The 7,932-nt window shown below is 46.7% G+C and overlaps 1 long non-coding RNA gene across 1 annotated transcript; it reads left to right on the top strand.

Annotated features, from left to right (window-relative positions):
* Positions 1–6,173: 6,173 nt before the first annotated feature.
* LOC134935221 (uncharacterized) lies at positions 6,174–7,224 on the top strand. The gene is made up of 2 exons (XR_010179994.1): positions 6,174–6,253; positions 6,836–7,224. It is a non-coding gene; the product is annotated as an uncharacterized LOC134935221 (long non-coding RNA).
* The last annotated feature ends 708 nt before the right edge of the window (positions 7,225–7,932 follow it).

Genomic DNA, 7,932 nt, shown 5'->3' with positions numbered 1-7,932 from the left:
AGAACCGCTGCATGCGAACGGGTCGGAATGATCCCCCAATATGCATGTATTTACCAATGTGCAGACTTGTACATGCCTTGTGATACACCTGCTGCCACCTATATATATGCTTGGTTTGATGCTCATCATCAGTGTGACTTGCACCAGCTCTCTCACATCTGGTCTGCATTGCATGCAGTTTTAAAACATCCTTGCTGAACTTTACCTATATAAGAACACCCCTTTACAATCCAGTTGCGTCTCTTCAGTAGTAAGTGTAGATGTATGACTTGGCATCACCTGTAATGCTTCAGGGTATTCGCTGTAGGAAAACACGTAAGATACATCCCAAAAACATGAGTAGGTTCAGCTCCTTTATCTTTGAATCAAGATTCTGAAAGGATCCCAGCCATATTTTTAAATTTATAAATTCCATGCTCTTTTATTATTGATATACACAATGGGCTGTTCACAATGTTCAACATGTATATGTACAATACACAAAAGGAGAAATAATTGCAGTCAAACTAACTGGTACATATTAGGGCTGACTAAGGACTGGGAGTAAAGCAACAACAAATATATATACACTGCTCAAAAAAATAAAGGGAACACTAAAATAACACATCCTAGATCTGAATGAATGAAATATTCTTATTAAATACTTTGTTCTTTACATAGTTGAAAGAGCTGACAACAAAATCACACAAAAATTATCAATGGAAATCAAATTTATTAACCCATGGAGGTCTGGATTTGGAGTCACCCTCAAAACTAAAGTGGAAAAACACACTACAGGCTGATCCAACTTTGATGTAATGTCCTTAAAACAAGTCAAAATGAGGCTCAGTAGTGTTTGTGGCCTCCGCGTGCCTATATGACCTCCCTACAACGCCTGGGCATGCTCCTGATGAGGTGGCGGATGGTCTCCTTAGGGGTCTCCTCCCAGATCTGGACTAAAGCATCCGCCAACTCCTGGACAGTCTGTGATGCAACGTGGCATTGGTGGATGGAGCGAGACATGATGTCCCAGATGTGCTCAATTGGATTCAGGTCTGGGGAACGGGCGGGCCAGTCCATAGCATCAATGCCTTCGTCTTGCAGGAACTGCTGACACACTCCAGCCACATGAGGTCTAGCATTGTCTTGCATTAGGAGGTACCCAGGGCCAACCGCACCAGCATATGGTCTCACAAGGGGTCTGAGGATTTCCTCTCGGTACCTAATGGCAGTCAGGCTACCACTGGCAAGCACATGGAGGGCTGTGCGGCCCCCAAAGAAATGCAACCCCACACCATTACTGACCCACTGCCAAACCGGTCATGCTGGAGGATGTTGCATGCAGCAGAACATTCTCCTTGGCGTCTCCAGACTCTATCACGTCTGTCACGTGCTCAATGAGAACCTGCTTTCATCTGTGAAGAGCACAGGGCGCCAGTGGCGAATTTGCCAATCTTGGTGTTCTCTGGCAAACGCCAAACGTCCTTCACGGTGTTGGGGTGTAAGCACAACCTCCACCTGTGGACGTTGGGCCCTCATACCACCCTCATGGAGTCTGTTTCTGATCGTTTTAGTAGACACATGCACATTTGTGGCTTGCTGGAGGTCATTTTTCAGGGCTCTGGCAGTGCTCCTCCTGTTCCTCCTTGCACAAAGGCGGAGGTAGCGGTCCTGCTGCTGGGTTGCTGCCCTCCTATGGCCTCTTCCACATCTCCTGATGTACTGGCCTGTCTCCTGGTAGCGCCTCCATGCTCTGGACACTACGCTGACAGACACAGCAAACCTTCTTGCCACAGCTCGCATTGATGTGCCATCCTGGATGAGCTGCACTACCTGAGCCACTTGTGTGGGTTGTAGGGAGGTCATACAGGCACGTGGAGGCCACACACATTACTGAGCCTCATTTTGACTTGTTTTAAGGACATTACATCAAAGTTGGATCAGCCTGAGGTGTGTTTTTCCACTTTAATTTTGAGGGTGACTCCAAATCCAGACCTCCATGGGTTAATAAATTTGATTTCCATTGATAATTTTTGTGTGATTTTGTTGTCAGCACATTCAACTATGTAAAGAACAAAGTATTTAATAAGAATATTTCATTCATTCAGATCTAGGATGTGTTATTTTAGTGTTCCCTTTATTTGTTTGAGCAGTGTGTATATATATATATATATATATATATATATATGCAGAAAAAAAGGAGATGTCTAAGGGAGCTTATCTGAGGTAATATCTTTCAGGATTTGACCACAATTCACTTAAAAAACTCCAATTCATTTATATAAAAGTGTTAAACAATGAATCACAGTGAATAACAAATGGCTGACATAATTAAAATGCAGACAACAGATATGAAAACAGTATGATGCGGACAATTTGTTAATCCGAAGATGTTTTCTTAATTAATACATATCCGATGTTCTCATATCCTATATACAGGGTTGGTCCGAGCTTAATTTTTTTGGTGAGCAAATATAGATTTTGGTGCCCCTTGACAGGATAAACTTTTTAAAGGGACAGCACACACCAAAAGGCAAAAAAGGGGGTTTGGTCTCACAGGGAAGAGGCGTGGCCACACAATAGTACCCCCAAGGGTACAAGGAGATAGTGGGTGACTGGGTAGGCAGGGGTGTCAGGAAGATAGTGGGTGACTGGGAATGCTGGCATGTCATGGAGATAGTAGGTAACTGGGGAGGCAGGGGTGACAATGATATAGTGGGTGACTGGGGAAGCAGGGGTGACAGGGAGATAGTGGGTGACAGGGAGATAGTGGGTGACTGGTGAGGCAGGAGTGACAGGGAGATAGTGGGTGACTGGGGAGGTGGGGTGTCAGGGAGATAGTGGGTGACTGGGGAGGCAGGGGTGACATAGAGATAGTGGGTGACAGGTAGATAGTGGGTGACTGGTGAGGCTTGGGTGACAGGTAGATAGCGGTGACTAGGATGGAAGGAGTGACAGGTAGATAGTGGTGACTGGGATGGAAGGAGTGACAGGAAGATAGTGAGTGGCAGGGGTGACAAGGAGATATTCGGTTACTGGGGAGGCAGGGGTGACAGGGAGATAGTCGGTAACTGGGAAAGCAGGGGTGACAGGAACACAGTAACGTCACTGTCCTATACTCATTATGCTGTAGGGGTGACAAGGAAATAGTGGGTAACTGGGGAGGCAGGGGTGACAGGTAGACAGTTGGTAACTGGAGAGGCAGGGGAGACAGAAACACAGTAACGTCACTGTCCTATACTTATTATACTGAACCAACATGCATCACCGTGTGCAGAAAGCATTACGATTTGATATTATTTGGTTATTTTGTTATATAAAAGGAGTAATCATACCTTAATACTTGTAACATAATTAACTGGCTGTTTGTTTTTAAATCACAAAGAAACTAAATTCACTGCGCTCGTCAATTTAAAAAGTGTTGGGTATGATTGCCAGCATTCCGGATGCCGGCAGTCAGAATACCAACCGCTGCATCCTGATGATTAGAATCCCGACACGGGAAGATAAGTATACTTACTGGCCTCCCCTGGCCCCCTAACCCTCCCTTTCTGTTGCCTAAACCTAACCCCCACCCCCGGCAGCCTATCCCTAACCCTCCCTGGTGTCACCTAAACCTAACCCCACTTCCCGCTGCCTTACCCTCCCTTGCAGCCTAACCCTAACTCTCCCTGGTGGCGCCTAAACCTATCCCCACTTCCTGCAGCCTAACCCCCCCCCCCTGCAGCGTAACCCTAACCCTCCCAGGGAGTGCCTAACCTTAATCTCCCCCACCCCCCAGGACGCAGCAGCATAACCTAACCCCCCCTGGGATGAATCCTAACCCTAATTCTCCCCCCGCAGCCAAAATCTAACCTCCCTGCATGCAGCTTACCTCTCCAGCGTGGTGGTGGCCGGTAGTTCGGGATCCTGGTTGTCGGGATTCCGGCACCAGGCTGGAGACCCTATTCAGGATGCTGGTGTCAACATTCTGAATAGTGTTGGGATTCCAGCGTCGGTGTTCTAACTGCCGGGATCCTGACTGGATCCCTTTAAAAATGTCTTATTACCCCTAAAAAGAGAGTTCCCTCTAACAACAGTTTTTTTTATCTTGACTGATGACCTCCTTCAGAAAAATGCAAACAAACAGTGATAGCTGCTCAATCACTCCAGAGCTACTTATCAGGTGCTACAAAAGGCGAGGGATCACAGCAAACAGAGAGGGGTGGTGCTCCCCCCCACCCCCACCCCGGTATACCCCCAGCACACTGACTAATACCCTTTTACATACCTAAACCTATCTGGTAATAGAATTTCAGAGATATTTGTTACATGAATTTGCAAATACATGGTTAGCTGCTGCGTCGCGTCAAACTTCTCTGATGTCAGCAGTCCTACACTACCTAATAGTAGTGCCCACATGGGGCCATGTGATTTGTCTACAGTAAGGCCTCATGATAAAGGCTCATACAAAATTACATTTCTGAAATTCTATTACCAGATATGTTCCGGTATTGTTACGGGTATTAGTCAGTGTGCTCGGGGAATACCAGGGAAAAAAAGCACCCCCCCCCACCCCTCTCTGTTTGCTGTGACCCCTCTACCTTTCTAGCACCTGATAAGTATCTCTAGAGTGATTGAGCATCTACCACTGTTTGTTTACTTGTGTGAGAATTCATTGAATGGGAGCAGCATTTGGAAGGCATGCTGGTCTTTGTAGTGCTAATGGGAGATCTAAGGGGTGGCTCTCAGTTAAGCTAGCCCTCAATCTGGATGTAATTTTGTATGAGCCTTTATTTATCATGAGGCCTTACTGTAGACAAATCACATGGCCCCATGTGGGTACTGCTATTAGGTAGTGTAGGACTGCTGACATCAGAGAAGCCTTGACGCGACTCAGCAGCTAACCATGTATTTGCAAATACAAATATCTCTGACATTCTATTACCAGATAGGTTCATGTATTGTTATGGGTATTAGTCAGTGTGCTGGGGGGGATACCAAGGGGTAAAAAGCACCCGCCCCCTCTCTGTTTGCTCCTTCAGAAAAATGTCAGCAGTTGGCATATTTGAAAGAGATTTTTCAGTGTCCTTAGTTTGCTTAGTCAATGCGTAAAATGTTTAGTCAATTACTATTTTTTAAAAATTTTGTTATAGTATGTCATTTGTGAATAATGTATACTTGTGCATACAACTTTTTATCCGATTTCCAGATTTTTTTTTATTACTCTACAGTACCTACGCGCAGGGGTGTATCTACCCATTGGCCAGGATGGCACTCGCCAGGGGCGCCAGGCAAGAAGGGGGCGCCGCCTGGCAGTGCCACCCGTGGCCAAAGGGTAGAAGAGTAGTACTGTCAGATTGTACCTGGTGAGAGTCTGTTACTGCCGGCACGGCGCCGGTGTCCGTCAGCACTGCACAAGTGATCAGACTAGTGTCCGGCAGCACTGCACTTGTAGTCAGACTCAAAATAAACTACAGCTCCCAGCAGCCCTTGTTGCTGGGAGCTCCCGGCAGCAAGGGCTGCTGGGAGCTGTAGTTTATTTTGAGTCTGATTACAAGTGCAGTGCTGCCGCATACTAGTCTGATCACTAGTGCAGTGCGGTGCTGATGGACACCGGCAGTAACACACTCTCACCCAGAGCTGGCCCTAGCCAATAGGCATTATAGGCAAATGTCTTGAGCAACTGGAATGCCCAGGGGCATCCATTCCCAAGGTTAGGGCCAGCTCTGTTATCGCAGCCAGCCAGGAGGAGAGAGGAGGGTTAAGGGCCCCATACACTTATACGACATGACGGCCCATCATTTCGTCTAGGATTTCCCTTCAACCTCCCGGCAGCCTCCTGGGTGGCAGGATAGTAAAAGATACATCGTATGCGGTCCTTTTGCATATGATGTATCTTTTACTATCCCAGCCTTTCCTGCGGGATCCGACATTTCACGAGTGCAGCATTCGTGATATGTCGAATCTAGGGTGATCCGATGCTCACGGGAATGAGCATCGGATCGGGTCGGTTGTAAAGCACAACAAAAATACCAGATTTCACCCAATATATCGTTCCAAATGCCCGAATTGGGGTGAAATCGGGCATTATCGTTCTAGTGTATGGGGCCCTTTAGGACGGAGGCTGCAGCAGCACACAGAGCCGGATCTCTCTCACACAGGTAGGAAGTGACTTTACTTTCACTTTCTGCCTGGCCTGTGGCTGAGCACAGACGGCAGCTGCAGAGGAAGCCAGGCACTGAGCCTGCGGAGCCAGAACCCTGCCCCAGCACTGCAGCATCACAGCACAAAGGTAAGATATGGATGGGGCAAAGGGGGACTTATGGTAAGAGGAAGGTGGCAAATAACACTGCTATAGGGGGGAGACCTATGAGGAGTGGGGGAAGGGGAGTAATGACACTGCTATGGGGAGGAGACTTATGAGGAGTAGGGGAAGAGGGGTAATGACACTGCTATGTGGGAGAGGGAGACCTATGGGAAGTGGGGGAAGGGGGTAATGACACTGCTATGAGAAGTTCAGATTATTTCTAATAAATATTTAAAATGCCAGCGTTAATATATGTTGCGGACGCAAGGCGCATCTTATTACTATATACGATAAAAGTGTGCTGTACGTCGCAAACACTGCATCCCTTAAGAGAAAACAAGCACTCGCACACATTGTATGAGTTCCAAAGCTCATAGATGTATATATTTGATATTAAAAGGCTATGCACACATTATAACACATGTACAGTATATATATGGTTACAGATTTACAATTACACAGGAAGCAGTTGTTACAAAAGAATCCATACAGCCACAGCCAGTATACATTACCATTTCCCTCAATGCACACTCCGCTCCATCTCTCTCTCTCTCTCTCTCTCTCCAGAAAACAAACAGCAACTACATCAAACAGCAACTGAACTTCTTGGGTGAGAGGAATCACCTACATGTCTGGGACTGAGTCTTCTGTTATTGGTCCAGGGGAGGGAGATATCTCATTCATGATGTGTCATTGGTGAGTTCATATGCAAGCAACGTCCAGCCTTGAAGATGACATCATAGGGGTTCGCCACTGGTTTCCTGCCCACAAGCTGTCTTTGTTCTCATTTGAATTGTGGCTTCATATTCATACATTCAATCATAACTAATTGTTGCAATGAGCTACAACCTACCGACAGCTATCAAACCAACACACTCATTCCCCTGATTATTTTGACACCAAGCATGACATGTTTATCTTGTTCCGTTATATTAATACATATATATCTGGTTTTATACTCTATTATATGATTTAATACATTATAATGTCTGGTGCTTGACATGTTTAATTTATGTGTTGTATGAAATATGTGTTGAATATATCTTTGTGGCTTGTCTGTGTGAATGTGTATGCTACCATATATCGCTGTGCACGCTGCGTGTATTCACACGCACAGCCACTCATCAGTGTGGAGTTTGTATGTTTTCTGTATGTAATATTTTTTACTTTGACAGCTATGTGGGGGGAGACCTATGAGGAGTGGGCGAAGGGGGGTAATGACACTGCTATGTGGGAGTGGGAGACCTATGGGGAGTGGGGGAAAGGGGTAATGACACTGCTATGTGGGAGTGGGAGACCTATGAGGAGTGGGGGAAGAGGGGTAATGACACTACTATGTGGGAGACCTATGGGGAGTGGGGGAAGAGGGGTAATGACACTGCTATGTGGGAGTGGGAGACCTATGGGGAGTGGGAGAAGGGGGTAATGACACTGCTATGTGGGAGTGGAAGACCTATGGGGAGTGGGGGAAGAGGGGTAATGACACTGCTATGTGGGAGTGGGAGACCTATGGGGAGTGGGGGAAGAGGGGTAATGACACTGCTATGTGGGAGTGGGAGACCTATGGGGAGTGGGGGAAGAGGGGTAATGACACTGCTATGTGGGAGTGGGAGACCTATGGGGAGTGGTGGAAGAGGGGTAATGACACTGCTATGTGGGAGTGG

Source organism: Pseudophryne corroboree, chromosome 6 (genome assembly GCF_028390025.1).
Source record: "Pseudophryne corroboree isolate aPseCor3 chromosome 6, aPseCor3.hap2, whole genome shotgun sequence".
NCBI classification, from domain to species: Eukaryota; Metazoa; Chordata; class Amphibia; order Anura; family Myobatrachidae; genus Pseudophryne; species Pseudophryne corroboree.
Note: the sequence above shows the minus strand (reverse complement) of the source record. Positions and strands in the feature narration are given on the sequence as shown.